This window comes from Delphinapterus leucas, chromosome 12 (genome assembly GCF_059928025.1).
Source record: "Delphinapterus leucas isolate spDelLeu-1000000601 "Yukka" chromosome 12, BTC_Dleu_Yukka2, whole genome shotgun sequence".
Classification (NCBI taxonomy): domain Eukaryota; kingdom Metazoa; phylum Chordata; class Mammalia; order Artiodactyla; family Monodontidae; genus Delphinapterus; species Delphinapterus leucas.
In genome coordinates this window covers 26,424,508-26,446,659 of record NC_143140.1, presented here as the reverse complement: position 1 = coordinate 26,446,659, position 22,152 = coordinate 26,424,508, and the positions used below count along the sequence as shown (strand labels likewise).

Genomic DNA, 22,152 nt, shown 5'->3' with positions numbered 1-22,152 from the left:
AGGGCGGCTTTTTCTGTTTGGGAATATATTACTTTTATGGACACCTCCGCTCCCAGCTGAATTCATTCGTCAAGTGTGAAAGCCACTGCAGATCTAAGGAGGCAGTTTCCCTCAGGGCTGGATTTGTAGCCTGGGTTTAAATGTCCTGCTGCATTGAAAAGGCGTGGGAGAAATCACAGATGCAGCGCTCTGGTGAATGGTTTCCAGTCTGTGGAGAATAAATAGACTTCCGGAGAGAGGGAATATTGGAAAAGTCCCAGTGTTCATCACGTGGGTTTCTGTTTAGAAAACCATTGTGCCTAAGTCATCCTCCTGGAATTCCACTGCCCTCTTATTTGTCCTTGTATGAAAAAGATGTAAGTTTTTGGCCTTTTTGATCCACTAAACCCCTTCTCCCTGAATCAATGGCAATTTAATGAGAACACTAACCACAAATCAACAAGACGTTTTTTTTTTGGCCGTGTGGCTTGTGGGACCTTAGTTCCCCAATCAGGAATTGAACCTGGGCCCTCGGCAGTGAAAGCACAGAGTCCTAACTGCTGGACTGCCAGGGAATTCCTGAACAAGATCTTTCTCTGTCATGTGAATGTCGGAACATTTATCCAAGTGATGCTGACTGCCGGTGCAGGGCAGTGGGCAAACTTCTAGGCAGTTTTGGAATAATTTTGGCTTACGTAGAACTACTACAGAATCATAATCTATGTGAGATCTGTGCCTATACTCATTTTTTAGTTTTAGGTTGAAATTAGAAAACCACAAAATCATGTTAGAATCATTGAGTGACACTCAAGGTTGTTCTTCAACAATGATGGAGAAGGTTGGAAATCAGAAAGTGTCAAATAGTTGACAGTTTTTACCCAGGACCCTCAATTTGTGCCACCAGAAAATACCTGCACAGAGAACTCCATACTCCAGTGAGACATTTTTCCTTTTCTTGTTGGTATTCGTTTTGGAGCCAGCCACACAGACAGTAACCCTGACTGTAGGTGACAGTGCTTGTTTTTCTTATTGTTTTGAAAGTTACAGGAAAATAAGAAGCAATTTCTGAGGTGGAATAAAGCAGGTTTTGTGTGTGTGTGTGTGTGTGTGTGTGTGTGTTTGCCTGTGAAGCTATAGGTCTGAATAGTATCTAATTAAAATATGATGTAGAGTCAGTAGTCCTACTGTTGTATTGAACAATTAATGCTTGATAATGCTAAGGAAATGGTCTTCTAATACTTCTTACTCACTTTCAGAGGATAACAAAGGTGTTTCTCAAGAAGGTGTTTGCCTCTTCTTCTAAGACTGGAGCAGAGGTAGGGCTGGTGTGGGTCAGTTCAGGGACTCTTTGGCTTTAAACCCATGGTCACTCTTGGTTTTCCAAACTCCCCTCTCCCTCATCACTCCCATCTCTAAATCACCTACCTCAGGTAGATCCTTATGAAAGGATCCCCTCTTATCCCAGAAATGCACAACTTTTATTATACATATTTTCTCATGTTTCCTCAGAAATACAGTACTTTCTTCTGCAGAGTATATAGTGCCAGAAATTAAGAAACACTAAGCTTTCCACAGAGGTGTACACATTCTGTCAATCAAACGCAAATAACCACCTCAGTAATCCATAATTGTCACTGACTGTATAGTTCACATCGAACATGTAATCATCACAGACAATGGCTTCATACTTAGCCCCCTGACAGACTAAGGCAAGAAGTATAACAATGGAGAGGGGTGTGTTCTGTAGACCAGTTGCCAATGCTACAGGCAAGTGGATCCACCCTTCCTTGGGCCAGAGAGGAAGGTTATAGCTTCCTCCCTCTCCCACTAATAAAACGTGCATCTGCAAGTGTTCAGATTGATCATGACTCTTCCAGTGCCTAAAGAATAATCATCTCTGGTTGCTCTTTGGGGAGAGAGCATCCCCACAGTGCAAAGTTGATGCAGCAAATTATAGGATGTGTGGGCAATTTAGAAGTGAGACTGAAAGAATCCAAGTTGTAAATTCTTGTTCCTTTAGAGTGACAAGTTAATGTTAAATATGTAGACATCATCCTGGGTAAGGGAGGCCAGAAGCTTTCCCCAGAACCTCCTGTGGTTCAGATTTACTTCTAATGGTGGATATACTCAGGTTGGAGTCATTTTGCCCTGGTGACCATCAGCATAGGGAACACTGAGCTGACAAGGAGGCTTTGGACAAAGGCTGTGGAGGTGGGTGGCCAGTGATGTCTGACCCAGGTGTCCTAGCCTCTGACACCATCACTCAGGGTTTCTTGTGACTAGGAATAGATCCCTGCAGAGTAGGAGTATAAGGGGGAGTCTAAGGCCCAGGGGCCTCCTGTCTCCATCCTTACCCTCTTGGGCTGCTCCTTCCTCTAAACAGAAATACCATCCTTCACACTTCTCTCTCTGACTTTCATTAATCTATCCTTCCATCCAGTGTATATTTGCTTAGCTACCAGCTAGCCTTGTACTAGGCAGTAGGGACACAAAGATGACAAGGCACAGCCTCTGCCCTCAAGGAGTTCATGTGGGGGACAGATATGTGAACAAATAATGTCAACACAGTAGGAAAACCGACATGCCTAGTACTGTGGAGGCTCCGAGGGGACTTGTTACCTTTTTCTGGGGGAGGTGGCGGTGGGTAGCTTGGAATAAGAGTTGATGTTTGAGATGGGTCTTGAAGGAAGAGTAGAAGTATGCCAGGTAGAGATGGAGGAGAATTAAGGTGCTCATTTGGCAAAGTTTAGAGTTTATTGTGTAGGCAACATCAATCCATTCTAAGCAGGAGGGGACATGGTTGGACTATTAGAAAAATAACTCTAGTAGTAATTTAGAAGGCACCTTAAAGGACTTTAAGACAAGGAGACAATGAAGATGAGACATCATAGTCTGGTAGGCAAAAGTGAGGACCTGAAACAAGATAGTATGAGCACTTTCATTAGCTATGTTAAAGCTCATTCATCCAGAGTCTATTCATTGTAAGCCAGAAGGTATGAAATATGAGTATTTAAAAATCTGTTAAACGTATTCCTCTCCAAGTATGACCAGGCATATTCTGCTTAGTAGGATGACAGACTGATTTGGGGGTGTGCTTTGGTGCTCTGAATAGTAACACTCCTACTAATACGAATACACTAACACTAAAGGCAATAACAAATAAGTCTTTTCTTTTGTTGGAGCAGCTCTGGGCCCTTTGAGATAGAGGGTTTCCACGCTTGGGCACAGTGCCCGCAGGGGCATGTGGATGGTGGGGACAGAGTGGTTGGGAAGGCCTGCTTCAGGGTCCTCAACCTTGGCCTCCCTGGGGCTTCCATCCCAGGCCTCTTGAGGGGTGGTACAGATTAGAGCTGGAGTCTTAGGGGCATTTCTCCCAAGCAGCACTGTCCCTACACATGGCCAAAAGAGCAGAATCTCTATGAGGATAAAGGCAGCTGAGGCCTGTCTCCTGCCACTGCTGATACCCTCTTACCAGAAGGGAGCTGGTGAACAGACTTGGCCTCCAACCTTAGCAAGATTTCTAATCCCTGCTCTGATACAGAATTTACTTTCCTTTCATCCCTATTCTTTGAGATAACATTGTATTTCTTGAAAGGCATAATGATTGCAGAGCCAAGTTGACATCCTCAACATTGGCAAGAAATAGCCCTTGTTAAAATTGAATAAGTCACATGAATTATTTATTCTCTTCACTGAAGAGAAGATGCACTCACACCTTTAGTTAAATTCTTCTTCTATTCTTTTGGTACTGTCTCTGGAGACCTTTGAACTTTTCTTTTCCAAAATTACCCTAGAACCAAAGGCAGAAACCTGTCTAAGCGTAGAGGAAGGCCCACATCTTGTGAGGAGCAGTGTGAACAGACTGGAATCCTCAGTCTCTGGGATGAGACCCATGAGGATCTGCTGATATGATTTGCTTTATGGCATAAGGCAGTTTTCAGATCTTGTGTTTATGTGAATGCTATTCTAGGGTACAGATTTATTCGCAAATGTTTTTATTGCATTCTCCCGAGAACTATTTGATAAACTTCAAAGTACCGATATTTCTGTGGCTATAAAACAAGTGTCAGAGTGTTTATCCGGTTATTCTCTTGGTGTCATTTCTACTCCCTTTCCTAGCCCCATTTCCACCCTAATTCAGAAACAAAATTCAAAATCTCATAATCAAGTACTTATTATTAAACATAAAAGGATTACTAGAAAAACAAACATCTTGAAAATGTCTCCCAAATCTGACCACAATCATTTAAGTAATGCAGATGACAAAGAGACTCAAGTCAGATTTCTTAACTACGAAGGATGCAGTGTATCTTTCTCAGAGGGAAGGTTTTGAATTGAACTTTCAATGGATGAGGCAGTTGAGGTTTCAGAGATCAACTGGTTCGTCCAAGGTGATAAATATAGCTGTTAATTTTATCGTGTGTGTGTGTGTGTGTGTGTGTGTGTGTGTGTTTTCTACTAGGCTCCAGATGGAAAAGATCCCATAGCCCTTCCCATTTTTCACCTATGAATAGTCTCCCTCCTCATAATCCAGTTATTTCTGGTTCCCTTCTTTCCTACCATGTGCCCATTGGGATTTCCCTGCCCTTACCTTAAATAAATCTGAGCTCCCCAGGAACCCCCCTTGTCCCATTTAGAGGTCATTGCACCCAAACATGCTGTTCTGCTGCTTTCTTTAGTGAGTGACTAACGGTCCATGTGGGGCATCACAGAGATGTCTGTTGCTCAAAAATTATAATCCCCCTCTTCTATCAAGGGGACAGAGACGCATTTCATAAAACCTTTCAAAATGGGTTAAATTGGTGATCATTAAGATGGCCAGCACTATTCATTGCTATCTTGGGCTGTTTCCCCATTAATAAGAAAAATCTTCCACTCACTTCTATTTGTCATTTATGACAATAGCAGACTCTTGGTGAGGAGAAATGTGACTTTCTCCTTTTAGGCTTAAGACTAATGAGCCCTTCCTTAAACCTTGCCTCCTGAGTTTCCCGATGCATTGTTTTTCCCTCCTGGAGAATATTTCACCGATAGTTTGGGTTCTTTTTTCTGTTTTTTTGTTTTGTGAGAGGACAGCATGAGTGTTCATGTGACTGGCCCGCTAAGGACACATGCATATTTCAGTGATAACTCCCAGGGTCCACTTTCCTCCCACTGGCCTCAGACAGCAAAGCGCTTCATTTTGGGGTTAGAACTTCTCTCTGGGATGTGGCACATTTCTGAGCCACATCATTCATGCTCACTAAAGGAGAAAATTCTCCTCCCCTTGTGGGAGGCTCTGGACTCTATCTCAGTTAGGCAACATTTGCTAGTTTCAACCATGATGTTCCTGCTGTGAGGTTTCTGTGGGTGTCCTGCAGAGAGGTCGAAAACCCTCCCAGGTACCCACTGTGACTTTGCCTCTGAGAGACTGCGGGGGTCCCTCTGTTATGCATCCTGACTTCTGGTGTCTGTAAACTCTCCTGGTACCTATACCGCCTCTAATTTCCTCTGGGGAGTCATCCTTTTCCCTCCCCTAGTCCGTGTCATGTAGATGGTCCTGATCACAGCGGTGGGTATGGGTTCTATGTGTAAGCCAGCTTCTCGGAGCCTGTCAGCCACAAGGGCTGCTTCAGGGACCAGCCTTGAAGCAGAGAGTCCATAAGATGCAGTTAGACCTTTCCTGGGCTCCTAAGAGACGCGCAGGGGCCGTCCTTGGATTTGTGAGGAGAGGAGGCAGTTGCTGTGAGCATCCTGCATCCACGTGGATGCTGAATCTGGAGCCAGTGCCAAGGGAGCAACGCTGAGGAGTGAAGAGTGAGAAATTGGTCCCTGATGACATTGTTTGAGTCTTGAATCAACCTATGTGAAGCTAGTCTCCTCTGTTGCACCACCAATAAATGATCTTTTCTTGCTTAAAGTGGTTTAGGAGCATCCTTCAAGATGGCAGAGGAGTAAGACATGGAGATCACCTTCCTCCCCACAAATACATCAGAAATAATCTACATGTGGAACAACTCCTACAGAACACCTACTGAACACTGGCAGAAGACCTCAGACCTCCCAAAAGGCAAGAAAGTCCCCACGTACCTGGGTAGGGCAAAAGAAAAAAGAAAAAACAGAGACAAAAGAATAGGGATGGGACCTGCACCAGTGGGAGGGAGCTGTGAAGGAGGAAAGGTTTCCACACCCTAGGAAGCCCCTTCGTGGGCGGAGACTGCGGGTGGCGGAGGGGGAAAGCTTCGGAGCCACGGAGGAGAGCGCCGCAACAGGGGTGCGGAGGGCAAAGCGGAGAGATTCCCGCACAGAGGATCGGTGCCGACCAGCGCTCACCAGCCCGAGAGGCTTGTCTGCTCACCCGCCGGGGCGGGCGGGGCTGGGAGCTGAGGCTCGGGCTTCGGAGGTTAGATCCCAGGGAGAGGACTGGGGTTGGTGGCATGAACACAGCCTGAAGGGGTTAGTGCGCCACAGCTAGCCGGGAGGGAGTCCGGGAAAAAGTCTGGAGCTGCCGAAGAGGCAAGAGGCCATTGTTTTGGGGTGCGCAAGGAGAGGGGATTCAGAGCACCGCCTAAACGAGCTCCAGAGACTGGCGCGAGCCGCGGCTAACAGCGCGGACCCCAGAGACGAGCATGAAACGCTAAGGCTGCTGCTGCCGCCACCAATAAGCCTGTGTGCAAGCACAGGTCACTATCCACACCTCCCCTCCCAGGAGCCTGTGCAGCCCGCCACTGCCAGGGTCCCGGGATCCAGGGACAACTTCCGCGGGAGAACACAGGGTGCGCCCCAGGCTGGTGCAACGTCATGCCAGCCTCTGCAGCCGCAGGCTCGCCCTGCATCCATACCCCTCCCTCCCCCCGGCCTGAGTGAGCCAGAGCCCCTGAATCAGCTGCTACTGTGACCCCGTCCTGTCTGAGCGAAGAGCAGACGCCCTCCAGCGACCTACACGCAGAGGCAGGGCCAAATCCAAAGCTGAACCCTGGAAGCTGTGTGAACAAAGAAGAGAAAGGGAAATCTCTCCCAGCAGCCTCAGGAGCAGCGGATTAAAGCTCCACAATCAACTTGATGTACCTGCATCTGTGGAATACCTGAATAGACAATGAATCATCCCAAATTGAGGAGGTGGACATCAGGTGCAACTGTACACGTGGAGTTTGCTTTCTACATCTTATTTGTTTCTGGTTTTATGTTTATCTTAGTTTAGTATTTAGAGTTTATTATCATTGGTAGATTTATTTATTGATTTGGTTGCTCTCTTCCTTTTTTCTATGCTTTGTGTGATTTTGTCTACATAGCTTTGCTTTTACCATTTGTCCTAGGGTTCTGTCTGTCCACTTTTTTTCAGTATAGTTTTTAGCGCTTGTTATCATTGATGGATTTGTTTTTGGTTTGGTTGCTCTCTTTCTTTCTTTTTAAAATTATTTTTAATTCTTTAATAATTTTTTATTTTAATAACTTTATTTTATTTTATATTTTTCTTTCTTTCTTTTTTTCTTCCATTTATTCTGAGCCGTGTGGCTGACAGGGTCTTGGTGCTCCGGCCAGGTGTCAGGCCTGTGCCTCTGAGGTGGGAGACCCGAGTTCAGGACATTGGTACAAGAGAGACCTCCCAGCTCCATGTAATATCAAATGGCGAAAGCTCTCCCAGAGATCTCCATCTCAATGCTAAGACCCAGCTCCACTCAGCGACCAGCAAGCTACAGTGCTGGACTAAAATTGGAGTGATACAGAGAAGATTAGTATGGCCCCTGTGTAAGGATGACACGCAAATTCGTGAGCGTTCCATATTTTTGCTGGAGAGGGTGTGGAGAAAAGGGCACCCTCTTGCACTGTTGGTGGGAATGTAAATTGATACAGCCACTATGGAGAACAGTATGGACCTTCCTTAAAAAACTAAAAATAGAACTACCATCCGACCCAGCAATCCCACTACTGGGCATATACCCTGAGCAAACCATAATTCAAAAAAAGTCATGTACCACAATGTTCAGTGCAGCTCTATTTACAATAACCAGGACATGGAAGCAACCTAAGTGTCCATCAACAGATGAATGGATAAAGAAGATATGGCACATAGATACAATGGAATATTACTCAGCTATAAAAAGAAACGAAATTGGGTTTTTGTAGTGAGATGGATGGACCTAGAGTCTGTCATACCAAGTGAAGTAAGTCAGAAAGAGAAAAACAAATACCATATGCTAACACATATATATGGAATCTAAAAAAAAAAATTGTTCTGATGAACCTAGGGACAGGACAAGAATAAAGATGCAGATGTAGAGAATGGACTTTAGGACATGGGGAGGGGGAAGGGTAAGCTGGGACGAAGTGAGAGAGTGGCATGGACATATATACACTACCAAATGTAAAGTAGCTAGCTAGTGGGAAGCAGCCGCATAGCACAGGGAGATCAGCTCAGTGCTTTGTGACCACCTAGAGGGGTGGGATAGGGAGGGTGGGAGGGAGACGCAAGAGGGAGGGGATATGGGGATATATGTATATGTATAGCTGATTCACTTTGTTATACAGCAGAAACTAACACACCATTGTAAAACAATTATTCTCTAATAAAGATGTTAAAAAATAATAAAGTCATTTAAGTGATTTGAATGGGATGTTTGGCCACTTGTAGCCGGAACCCTGTCTGCTAGACTCGTATGGTAGCCAAGAAGTAGCGTGTGTGTGTGTGTGTGTGTGTGTGTGTGTGTGTGTGTGTGTGTGTTTTCTTTTGACTTTTCAGGGATAGAAAAAAAGATGAGGACTGACCCATTCCAAAAATGCTCACCAGTAGATTACCGAATTATTTAGAATGACAAACTAGAATGTTAATTTTTTAAAAAGCCTTGTGAGAAAATAAAAAAATAGAAACATCTAGGAAAAAGAGACTTCTAGGTACGAAGGTCACTAAAAATTACAGCAAAAGGTGAGTTTTAAAATATTTGTATCATTTATTTACTCTTACCCACAGGCTATTCCAGGGTATTTTCACAGTTTGATCCTTTCTGTCGGCTATTAAATAGTTTGGTGCAAAATACAGTTTGGCGTATTTAATAGACTTTGTTTGGGAATGTGGTTTGTTCTTTGACCCTGGGCAAGTTTCTTCACCTTAACATTTGAAGGATATTATTCTGGACTTAATGTATGTGAAGCTCCTAGATTGGGGCCTGGAATAAAGGAGGCACTCAAATGTGGGAGCCGCTGCTGTTTATTATTATTACCCACACTCTGGTCACTTGCTAGAAATATGAGTCACCCTCCCTGTGTGCCTGTTTTCACTAGTCCTGGTCAGGAAGTGCCTCGGGCCTGTTGTTGGTCTTCCCTGATGGTGTGGAATTAGCTGCCTTGCATATTGATTGTAACTAAGGACAAAATGGTCCCTCCTGGGAATTCTGTATTTCTCCTCACCAGTCATTTCTGGACTTCTGATTTTTATTATCAACAAGGAAGAACATAAAATATAGTTACTTAAGGCAGAACTGGGAGATGAAACAACAACGGAAAGTGATGGATTGTCACTGCCCTCTGTGCAAACAGGTATGCTTGTAATCCTCAGGTTATTTCCTGCTGAGCAATACTAAAAAATATAAAATTGTGCGATGGTTAAGTAATATTATTTTATTATGTTATTCCACGGATGGCAAATACAAGACATCTATGGGGCCATCTCCCAGTCCCCTGATAATCTTAGTCCCGTTTCCCACTGAGCCTTAGCTTGGGCTTAGAGTCCTTCTCAACCCAAAGCAACAGAAATGGGATGCTTGAGTTGGAAACTTTTTTCCCCCTTTCATCCTTGGGCTTCTGCATTTTGAGATTTTATTACTGAAGTTGCTTACATATTTTGAAGTGTTTTAAACTTTTCTTTTAATTCTCTACATACTTTGGCTTTCAATAGGAGAAGGGATTATTTGTACAGTCATGAGACTAGAAGCATCTGGTCCCATGACTCAGTTTCCTCCTTTAGTGAAAAGGGACTGTCTTTCTGGGATTGCTTTCTTTTTTTTTTTTTTTTAATTTTATTGGAGTAGAGTTAATTTACAATGTTGTGTTAGTTTCAGGTGTACAGGAAAGTGATGCAGTTATACATATACATATATTCATTCTTTTTCAGATTGTTTTCCCATATAGGTTATCACAGAATATTGAGTAGACTTCCCTGTGCTTTACAGTAAGTCCTTTTTGGTTATCTATCTTATATATAGTAGTGTGTGTATGTTGGGATTGCTTTCTATCTTAGCCCAACATATGAGAACAATAGAAACAAGCAAAAACCCTCCATACAAAATAGGTAAAAAAGAATATAAATCTAAAAAAGCAATGGCGGCAGGTAAGAGTCTCAGAGGAGAAAATCAGGGAAGAGATGTCATAATCAAAAATTCTGGACTCAGTTTGGATTCATCAATAAACATGCAGTGGGACATCTGCTAAGTGAAGCACTGGGATGCAGAAATAAACAAGAATAGTTCTTGCCCTTGAGGAGCTCACAGTCTGGATAGGCAGCGGATGTGTAGAACAAAGCCTGTAAATACCAGGCACTGTGGCAAGCGCTGTGTTGTGTCTGAGGAGAGGGAGATGGTAGGATTGAGTGTCTGAGGTGACCTGATCACGTTGAGTAAAGGGGTCCCTGCTGATGCTGCCTCACACTCCTTGTTTCATAAACCACAGATTGGGTATTAATAACTACGTGAGTTGTTACTTGACTTTCTCTTGTCCTGTGTGAAGCCCTAGTGTTCCTGGTAAGTCTGAGGAACCAAATGTAGTGATGAATAGTTCAAAAACTCAGGCTCTGGAATCCGACAGTCCGAGCTTTGAGTCTTGACCTGTGGCTTACTTGCTGTGTGACTCTGGGAAAGTCAATGACCACTCTGGGTCCAGTTTCTTAATTTAGTGATTATTGTGGCAATTAAAATAGAGAGTATCTCTGAAGTATCTGAGGCACCTTAGGTGATAAGTAAAAAAATTTATTATTCTTTATTTTTTTTAACATCTTTATTGGAGTATAATTGCTTTACAATGGTGTGTTAGTTTCTGCTTTATAACAAAGTGAATCAGATATACATATACATATGTTCCCATATCTCTTCCCTCTTGCATCTCCCTCCCTCCCACCCTCCCTACCCCGCCCCTCTCGGTGGTCACAAAGCACCGAGCTTATCTCCCTGTGCTCTGTGGCTGCTTCCCACTAGCTATCTGTTTTATCTTATTTACAAAAGGTAGTGTATATATGTCCATGCCACTCTCTCACTTTGTCCCGTCTTACCCTTCCCCCTCCCCATATCCTCAAGTCCATTCTCTAGTAGGTCTGTGTCTTTATTCCCTTCTTGATTAATTTTGTTGTCTTTATCATCAGGTCAATGATGTTGAACTCTGATTCAACAGTTGTGCTTTATTTGTCCACTTACAATTGGAAGTTTATTGTTTCGAATTACAAAGAAAAAGATGAACTCAATTTGTGACCAAGAGACAAAGATTGGGGACTTGGCAATGGTGGGGGCAGACTTTGGACTTTGTGTTTGGGTTGGGAGATAGGGGTTGAGCAATAAAGATTCTGATTGAAGGGACAGAACCACCAGAGTGGAGCACAGTAGAGGTCTGGGAAGGATGACCCCAGCATGGGGCTAGAAGATGAAGAAAACTGACATGGAGAAAAGTCTGCTCCTAAGCGTTCTCCAGGGGGCCAGAGAAAACTATCATAGAATTTTGGAACAGTTTTGTTGATGTGTTGACAGCTAAGGTTAGAGAGGTGTTTCCTTTTGAAAATCCCAAGTGTGTAGAGAATGAGCTCTTGCTGAATATTTCAGCTTTAGTTTAACTTCTTCCTGCATAACCTGTGTGTGTGTGTGTGTGTGTGTGTGATGTTTGTTTGTTGGCTGTGTGGAGTTGATTATATCCTAAATAAGTGAGATCTGAAAGGATAGAAGAAACGATGCAGCAGGGGGCAGGTAACCACAACAGTACTTTTATTTGTTTTGTGAACCAGCAGTCAGCAGAGCCCAGCACACTTGACTGATGGGGAGAGCGCATGGGCAGAGGCGGCTGTAATGCAATGTTCTCAGAATTTGGCTCCGTCTCTACCTGGTGACAGCAGTTCGGAGTTGGGTAAAAATTCTAGCCCATCAGGATAAGGCGGTCACTAAAAGCTGTCTAGAACCTGAAAATTCCAAATAAGTGATGAGAGGAAGCATCAAAAAAAGACATTTGCACTTCAAAAAACAAGCAATAAAAATACCAATTTCCCAAACAAGTAGGTTAGGTGGCAATATTACTAGTTAACATTTCCTCATGTTTCAATAAGTAAATCTCTGAATTTGGTATTATCTCCATTTTATAGTCTCAGAGGCTTGGGGTACCTTGCCCAAAGTCACCGTCTGGTTAGGGACCAAGCCTGGATTAGAACTGGGTCTGACTGGTACTAGAGAATGAACTCTCAACCACTCAGCTATGCCTCCTTAAAAGATGACTCACCATAGTAGTCCTTACACACACAAACACACACACGCACACACACCCCTTCAGCTTATTTGGTAGCTGAAATAAGATCAAAACATATCTTTTAAAGATTATATCTGAGCTTGGGATTAACATATACACACTACTATATTTAAAATAGATAACCAACCAGGACCTACTGTATAGCACAAGGAAGTCTACTCAATATTCTGTAATAACCTGAATGGGAAAAGGATTTGAAAAAGTATAGATATATGTATAAGTATAACTGAATCACTTTGCTGTACACCTGAAACTAACACAACATTGTAAATCAACTCTACTCCAATGTAAAAGAAAAATTAAAAAAAAAGACACTGCCCCATCCAAAAAATAAAGAAAGATCTTATCTGTTGTGTAGGACAAATACCATACTTTCCACAGTGTACTTTTTTATTGGAATATGTGGATAAAGAACTAACTTTACCTAGTCATTCATATAATGTAGAGCATTGTAGAGCAACAACTTCCTTTATTTTTTTCTTCCTGGTGCAACATATCATTTAATTCCCTTTGACAGGTTCAGGTTTACTCTTCTTTTTTTTTTTTTAACATCTTTATTGGAGTATAATTGCTTTACAATGGTGTGTTAGTCTCTGCTGTATAACAATGTGAATCAGCTCTATGTATACATATATCCCCATATCTCTTCCCTCTTGCGTCTCCCTCCCACCCTCCCTATCCCACCCCTCTAGGTCGTCACAAAGCACAGAGCTGATCTCCCTGGAACAACAACTTTCTAACCTAGTTTCTCTGATGCTAAAATTCATTTGAGCAACTCAGGTCCTAGTGACTTTCTATGGCAGGGGATAAGCTAAAATTCTTCTGGATGACTTCACTGCTGGGAATGCCCTTCTCTGGCAAACACTGCATGTAATATTAAAAGTCCTGGGAGCAGATAGGCTTGCAAAATGTGAAGAGCACTTGGCTTGTGAGCAGGGAGAGTATGGTAACCCTCAGACTGCCACTGGTACAAAGTGTCAGAGGAAACAGTGCATATTACAGGGAAGCTGGAATAATTAAAAAAGGGGGGTTTGTATCATCTATTAATAGTCTGTTTTATTTTTTTAATTTTTTAATAGTCTCTTTAAAAAGTCTGTCTTAGTAAAGCAAAGAATTTTCTTTGCAAAATCAGAAAACTGGAGGCTCAGAGCACACGTGTGTTCCAGATCCTTCTTAAATATTACTGAATCTGCAGATGTCTGTCTCCTCAGTCAGTACAGGAAGTGCTGGTCAGTTGTGAGGAAAGGTCAGCTGTCCACAGCACAGAACACTTCTGGGTCCTGACAGTCACAGAAGACAGGGGACCGGACAGGAGTCAGGACTGCAGCAAGGGTGTATGCAGCTGGGGTGCAGGGTGGCTGCCACCCTCCTCACCCTCCTAAGCCTCTGGACACGGCCTAGCTTCTGTGACCCGGGGGCCAGAACCACGGACAGTGCAGCAAGGAGCCTGTTCTCAGTCTTAGCTGGAGCCAGGGCTGAAGGGGTACAACACTACAGGGACCATCCTTGTGCCTTCAGAGAATTCAGCTGACGTCTGGGGGGTCTGTGGGCAGGGACTCCGGAGCAGGATTGCATATGCTCTTACAGAAGCCGCCTCCCCAATGCATCTTCTCCCCAAACTTTACCCCCCAAGTGAGAAAGGCAAGCCACAAATATTATGGATTCTTTAAGAACCTTAATATTTGCCCCTCTTCTATGGTTATTCATAGAACATGTCATCAGTTTCATTTAGATGAGAAAAACATGAAAGCATTGTTTGCTCTGGTTATATATTAACACCTCACTTTTCCATTTCACAGAGTTAGTGAGTGGGGATGTGTGTGGGTATATGTATGTAAAGGTAGACACATATGAGTAGGAATACATGTTCTCATTTAATCCCTGTAACTTTATAAAATAATATTATTCATATATACATATGTAATACATATACCTCTATACATATGTACATATCTACATACACATTAACTTTATAAAATGGCATGCCTATTTTATTAAAGAAAAAACTGGGACTCGGAGAAATTGACTGACAAACTTGAAAAGTTGATGTTCCTGAGAGGCACAGCCTGCATGAGAGCACAGGGCTTCTGACTGAGTCCCAGACCCTTTGAACACTCCCCTCGCCCCCAGTTTCAACTCAATGTCAAGCCCACTGACTGCCTTCTCCAGGTACGCTTGAGTCAGGACTGTCCTGGGATGTTTAGCCACCTGGCACAAGTCATCAAAATAAAAAAGTAAGGGGACAGAGAGTTTTGAGGGCATTAACCCACTGTGGTCCCCTTTGCCTGGCAAAGCAATAAAGCTATTCTTTTCTACTTCACCCAAAACCCTGTCTCTGAGATTCAGTTCAGTGTTCGGCATCAGAGACATGCATGCAGAAGGTGGAAGCAAATGAGCTGGCTGGGTGCTGAGGATGAGGCTCCATAGAGAGGAGATAAAAGTCCCTGTGCTTCTCACTCTCTGGGATTCTCTGGTAATGTTTCAGCACCTTCAACTGAACTTCTGTACTTTTTGCAAGAAGCAAGATTAGGGTTAGTCTGCTAGAAGGGAGCTAAGCTTTTACAGAGGCAGCGAGTACACAAAGCAGTGAGAGCAGCACCGCCAAGCTCCCTTCTTTCCCGGGAACCACACTCAGCATCTGAGCATTGAACCGCTGGTTGGGGTCAAGTTCAAGTTTGCTCCAGCGTCTCGTTCTCCTGGGACCAGTCGCCTCCCACAGCTGAGTCTGTGCCTTGTGGCAAGACCATCAAAGGGGCAAAGGAAACAAAGAGATGGGGCAACTCTTAATGTTTTGTGTTGAAATGGGTTGACATCCGCTCCTCAGAGTTCCAAAGGCCAAAGTTCCAAAGTCCATATGAGGGAAAGACTCTTCCCAGGGGTTTTCTCTGAAGATGGGGGAGGAGTAAGACGTGGAGATCACCTTCCTCTCCACAGATACATCAAAAATACATCTACATGTGGAACAACTCCTACAGAACACCTACTGAATGCTGGCAGAAGACCTCAGACCTCCCAAAAGGCAAAAACTCCCCATGTACCTGGCCGTGTGGCTGACAGGGTTTTGGTGCTCCAGCTGGGCATCAGGCCTGAGCCTCTGAGATGGAAGAGCCGAGTTCAGGACATTAGACCACCAGAGACTGCCCGGCCCCATGTAATATCATTCAGCAAGAGCTCTCCCAGAGCTCTTCATCTCAATGCTAAGACCCAGCTCCACTCAATGACCAGCAAGCTACATGCTGGAAACCCCATGCCAAACAACTAACAAGATAGGAACACAACCCCACCCATTAGCAGAGAGGCTGCCTAAAATCATACTAAGTTCATAGAAACACCAAAACACACCACTGGATGAAGCCCTGCCTACCTGAAAGACAAGATCCAGCCTCATCCACCAGAACACAGGCATCAGTCCCCTCTACCAGAAAACCTACACAATCCACTGAACCAACCTTACCCACTGTGGGCAGACACCAAAAACAACGGAAACTATGAACATGTAGCCTGCAAAAAGGAGACCCCAAACACAGTAAGTTAAGCAAAATGAGAAGACAGAGAAATACACAGCAGATGAAGGAGCAAGGTAAAAACCCACCAGACCAAACAAATAAAAAGGAAATAGGCAGTCTACCTGAAAAAGAATTCAGAGTAATGATGGTAAAGATGATACAAAACCATGGAAGTAGAATGGAGAAAATAAAAGAAACATTTAACAAGGACCTAGAAGAACTAAAGAGCAAACAAACGATGAACAACACAATAAATGAACAATAGCTGAATAAATGAGGCAGAAGAATGGATAAGTAACCTGGAATATAAAATAGTGGAAATAACTACTGCAGAGCAGAATAAAGAAAAAAGAATGAAAAGAATTGAGGACAGTCTCAGAGACCTCTGGGACAACATTAAATGCACCAACATTCGAATTGTAGGGCTCCCAGAAGAAGAAGAGAAAAAGAAAGGAACTGAGAAAATATTTGAAGAGATTATAGTTGAAAACTTCCCTAACATGGGAAAGGAAATAGTCAATCAAGTCCAGGAAGTGCAGAGAGTCCCGTACTCCCATACAGGATAAATCCAAGGAGAAACACGCCAAGACGTATATTAATCAAACTATCAAAAATGAAATACAAAGAAAAAATATTAAAAACAGCAAGGCAAAATCAACAAATAACATACAAGGGAATTCCCATAAGGTTAACAGCTGATGTTTCAGCAGAAACTCTGTAAGCCAGAAGGGAGTGGCAGGACATATTTAAAGTGATGAAAGGGAAAAACCTACAGCCAAGATTACTCTACCCAGCCAGGATCTCATTCAGATTCGACAGAGAAATTAAAACCTTTACAAACAAGCAAAAGCTAAGAGAATTCATCATTACCAAACCAGCTTTACAACAAATGTTAAAGGAACTTCTCTAGGCAGGAAACACGAGAGAAGGAAAAGAGCTACTATAACAAACCTAAAACAATTAAGAAAATGGTAATAGGAACATACATATCGATAATTACCTTAAATGTAAGTGGATTAAATGTTCCCACCAAAAGACATAGACTGGCTGAATGGATACAAAAACAAGACTCATATATATGCTGTCTACACGAGACCCACTTCAGACCTAGGGACACATACAGACTGAAAGTTAGGGTATGGAAAAAGATATTCCATGCAAATGGAGATCAATAGAAAGCTGGAGTAGCAGTTCTTATATCAGAAAAAATAGACTTTAAAATAAAGACTATTACAAGAGACAAGGACACTACATAATGATCAAAGGACTGATCCAAGAAGAAGATATAACGACTGTAAATATTTATGCAGCCAACATGGGAGCACCTCAATACATAAGGCAAATGCTAACAGTCATAAAAGGAGAAATCGACAGTAACACAATAATAGTAGGGGACTTTAATGCCCCACTTTCACCAATGTACAGATCATCGAAAATGAAAATAAATAAGGAAGCACAAGCTTTAAATGACACATTAAACAAGATGGACTTATTTTATAATTATAGGACAGTCCATCCACAGACAACAGAATACACTTTCTTCTCAAGTGCTCATGGACATTCTCCAGGAAAGATCATATCCTGGGTCACAAATCAAGCCTTGGTAAATTTATGAAAATTGAAATCATATCAAGTATCTTTTCTGACCACAACACTATGAGACTGGATATCAAATACAAGAAAAAAACTGTAAAAAATGCAAACACACGGAGGCTAAACAATATGCTACTAAATAACCAAGAGATCACTGAAGAAATCAAAGAGAAAATTTAAAAAACCCTAGAAACAAATGACAATGAAAACACGATGACCCAAAACCTATTGGATGCAGCAAAACCAGTTCTAAGAGGGAAGTTTATAGCAATAGAATCCTACCTCAGGAAACAAGAAGAATCTCAAATAAACAGCCTAACCTTACACCTAAAGCAATTACAGAAAGAAGAGCAAAAAACTCCCAATGTTAGCAGAAGGAAAGAAATCATAAAGATCAGATCAGAAGTAAATGAAAAACAAATGAAGGGTATGATAGCAAAGATCAATAAAACTAAAAGCTGGTTCTTTGAGAAGATAAAAAAGATTGAAAAACCATTAGCCAGACTCATCAAGAAAAAAAGGGAGAAGACTCAAATCAATAGAATTAGAAATGAAACAGGAGAAGTACCCATGGACTGCAGAAATACAATGGACCATGAGAGATTACTACAAGCAACTATATGCCAATAAAATGGACAACCTGCAAGAAATGGACAAATTCTTAGAAAAGCATAACCTTCCGAGACTGAACCAGGAAGAAATAGAAAACATAAACAGACCAATCACAAAACTGAAATTGAAACTGTGATTTAAAATCTTCCAAGAAACAAAATCCCAGGACCAGATGGCTTCACAGGAGAATTCTATCAAACATTTAGAGAAGAGCTAACACCTATCCTTCTCAAACTCTTCCAAAATATAGCAGAGGGAGGAACACTCCCAAACTCATTCTACGAGGCCACCATCACCCTGATACCAAAACCAGACAAAGATGTCACAAAAAAAGAAAACTACAGGCCAATATCTCTGATGAACATAGATGCAAAAATCCTCAACAAAACACTAGCAAACAGAATGTAGCAACACATTAAAAGGATCATACACCATCATCAAGTGGGGTTTATCCCAGGAATGCAAGGATTCTTCAACATACGAAAATCATTCAATGTGATACACCATATTAACGAATGGGAAGATAAAAACCATATGATAATCTCAATGGATGCAGGAAAAGCTTTTGACAAAATTCAACACCCATTTATGATAAAAACTCTCCAGAAAGTAGGCATAGAGGGAACTTACCTCAACATAATTAAGGCCATATATGACAAACCCACAGCCAACATCGTTCTCAATGGTGAAAAATTGAAACCATTTCTTCCAAGATCAGGAACAAGACAAGGATGCCCACCCTCACCACTATTATTCAACTTAGTTTTGGAAGTTTTACCCATAGCAATCAGAGAAGAAAAAGAAAAGGAATCCAAATTGGAAAAGTAAAACTGTCACTCTTTGCAGATGACATGATCCTATACATAGTGAACCCTAAAGATGCTACCAGAAAACTACTAGAGCTAATCAATGAATTTGGTAAAGTAGCAGGATACAAAATTAATGCACAGAAATCTCTTGCATTCCTATACACCAATGATGAAAAATCTGAAAGAGAAATTAAGGAAACACTCCCATTTACCATTGCAACAAAAAGAATAAAATACCTAGGAATAAACCTACCTAAGGCAGACAAAAGACCTGTATGCAGAAAACTATAAGACACTAATGATAGAAATTAAATATAATATAAACACATGGAGAGATATACCATGTTCTTGGAATGGAAGAATCAACATTGTCACAATGACTCTACTACCCAAAGCAATCTACAGATTCACTGCAATCCCTATAAAACTACCAATGGCATTTTTCACAGAACTACAACAAAAAACTTCACAATTTGTATGGAAACACAACAGACCCCAAATAGCCAAAGCAATCTTGAGAAAGAAAAACGGAGCTGGAGGAATCAGGGGCCCTGACTTCAGACTATACTACAAAGCTACAGTAATCAAGACAGTATGGTACTGGCACAAAAACAGAAATATAGATCAATGGAACAGGATAGAAAGCCCAGAGATAAACCCATGCACATATGGTCACCTTATTTTTGATAAAGGAGGCAGGAATGTACAGTGGAGAAAAGACAGCCTCTTCAATAAGTGGTGCTGGGAAAGCTGAAGAGCTACATGTAAAAGAATGAAATTAGAACACTCCCTAACACCAAACACAGAAATAAACTCAACATGGATTAAAGACCTAAATGTAAGGCCAGACACTATCAAACTCTTAGAGGAAAACATAGGCAGAACACTCTAGGACATAAATCACAGCAAGATCCTTTTTGACCCACCTCCTAGAGAAATGGAAATAAAAACAAAAATAAACAAATGGGACCTAATGAAACTAAAAGCTTTTGCACAGCAAGGAAACCATAAACAAGACCAAAAGACAACCCTCAGAATGGGAGAAAATATTTGCAAATGAAGCAACTGACAAAGGATTAATTTCCAAAATTTACAAGCAGCTAATGCAGCTCAATATCAAAAAAACAAAAAACCCAATCCAAAAATGGGCAGAAGACCTAAATAGACATTTCTCCAAAGAAGATATACAGACAGCCAACGAACACAGGAAAGAATAGTCAACATCACTAATCATTAGAGAAATGGAAATCAGAACTACAGCGAGGTATCACCTCACACCAGTCAGAATGGCCATCATCAAAAAATCTACAAACAGTAAATGCTGGAGAGGATGTGGAGAAAAGGGAACCCTCTTGCGCTGTTGGTGGGAATGTAAACTGATACAGCCACCATGGAGAACAGTATGGAAGTTCCTTAGAAAACTAAAAATAGAACTACTATGTGACCCAGCAATCCCACTACTGGGCATATACCCTGAGAAAACCATAATTCAAAAAGAGTCATGTACCACAATGTTCATTGCAGCTCTATTTACAATAGCCAGGACATGGAAGCAACCTAAGTGTCTATCAACAGATGAATGGATAAAGAGGATGTGGCACATATACACAGTGGAATATTACTCAGGCATATAAAGAAACGATATTGAGTTATTTGTGGTGAGGTGGATGGACCTAGAGTCTGTCATACAGAGTGACGTAAGTCAGAAAGAGAAAAACAAATACTGTATGCTAACACATATATATGGAATCTAAAAAAAAAAAAGGTTCTGACAAACCTAGGGGCAGGACAGGGATAAAGATGGAGACGTAGAGAATGGACTTGAGGATACGGGTAGGGGAAAGTGTAAGCTTGGATGAAGTGAGAGAGTGGCATGGAGTAATATACACTACCAAATGTAAAATAGATTGCTAGTGGGAAGCAGCCGCATAGCAGAGGGAGATCAGCTGGGTGCTCTGTGACCACCTATAGGGGTGAGATAGGGAAGGTGGGAGGGAGATGCAAGAGGGAGGAGATATGGGGATATGTGTATATGTATAGCTGATTCACTTTGTTATAAAGCAGAAACTAACACAGCATTGTAAAGCAATTATACTCCAATAAAGATATTGAAGAAAAAAAGAATAGCCTTTTCTAAAAATTAAATCAAATATAAAAAAAGAAAGAATATTCAATGGAGAAAGGACAGCCTCTTCAATAAGCGGTGCTGGGAATACTGGACAGCTACATGTAAAAGAATGAAATTAGAACACTCCCTGTCACCATACACAAAAATAAACTCAAAATGGATTAAAGACCTAAATATAAGGCCAGACACTATAAAACTCTTAGAGGAAAACATAGGCAGAACACTCCATGACATAAATCACACCAAGATCCTTTTTGACCTACCTCCTAGAGAAGTGGAAATAAAAACAAAAATAAACAAATGGAACCTAATGGAACTTAAAAGCTTTTGCACAGCAAAGGAAACCATAAAGAGGATGAAAAGACAGCCCTCAGAATGGGAGAAAATATTTACAAACGAAGCAACTGACAAAGGATTAATCTCCAAAATATACAGGCAGCTCATGCAGCTCAATATCAAAAAAACAAACAACCCAATCCAAAAATGGGCAGAAGACCTAAATAGATATTTCTCCAAAGAAGATACACAGATTGCCAACAAACACATGAAAGGATGCTCAACATCACTAATCATTAGAGAAATTCAACTCAAAACTACAATGAGGTATCACCTCACACCAGTCAGAATGGCCATCATCAAAAAATCTACAAAAAATAAATGCTGGAGAGGGTGTGGAGAAAAGGGAACCCTCTTGCACTGTTGGTGGGAATGTAAATTGATACAGCCACCATGGAGAACAGTATGGAGGTTCCTTAAAAACTAAAAATAGAACTAACATATGACCCAGCAATCCCACCTCTGGGCATATACCCTGAGAAAACCATAATTCAAAAAGAGACATGTACCACAATATTTATTGCAGCACTATTTATAATAGCCAGGACATAGAAGCAACCTAAGTGTCCATCGACACATGAATGGGTAAAGAAGGTGTGGGACATATATACAGTGGGATATTACTCAGCCATGAAAAGAAACGAAATTGAGTAATTTGCAGTGAGGTGGATGGACCTAGACAGAGTCTGTCATATAGAGTGAAGTAAGTCAGAAAGAGAAA

The 22,152-nt window shown here is 41.7% G+C and overlaps 1 protein-coding gene and 1 non-coding gene across 6 annotated transcripts in view; both read left to right on the top strand.

Annotated features, from left to right (window-relative positions):
- Positions 1-22,152, top strand: part of LOC111163420 (uncharacterized) — a 423,524-nt gene that overhangs the window by 222,377 nt on the left and 178,995 nt on the right. The gene's annotated exons all lie outside the window — the stretch shown is intronic.
- On the top strand, positions 7,646-7,747 carry LOC115802072 (U6 spliceosomal RNA). Its single transcript, XR_004022451.1, has one exon. It is a non-coding gene; the product is annotated as a U6 spliceosomal RNA (small nuclear RNA).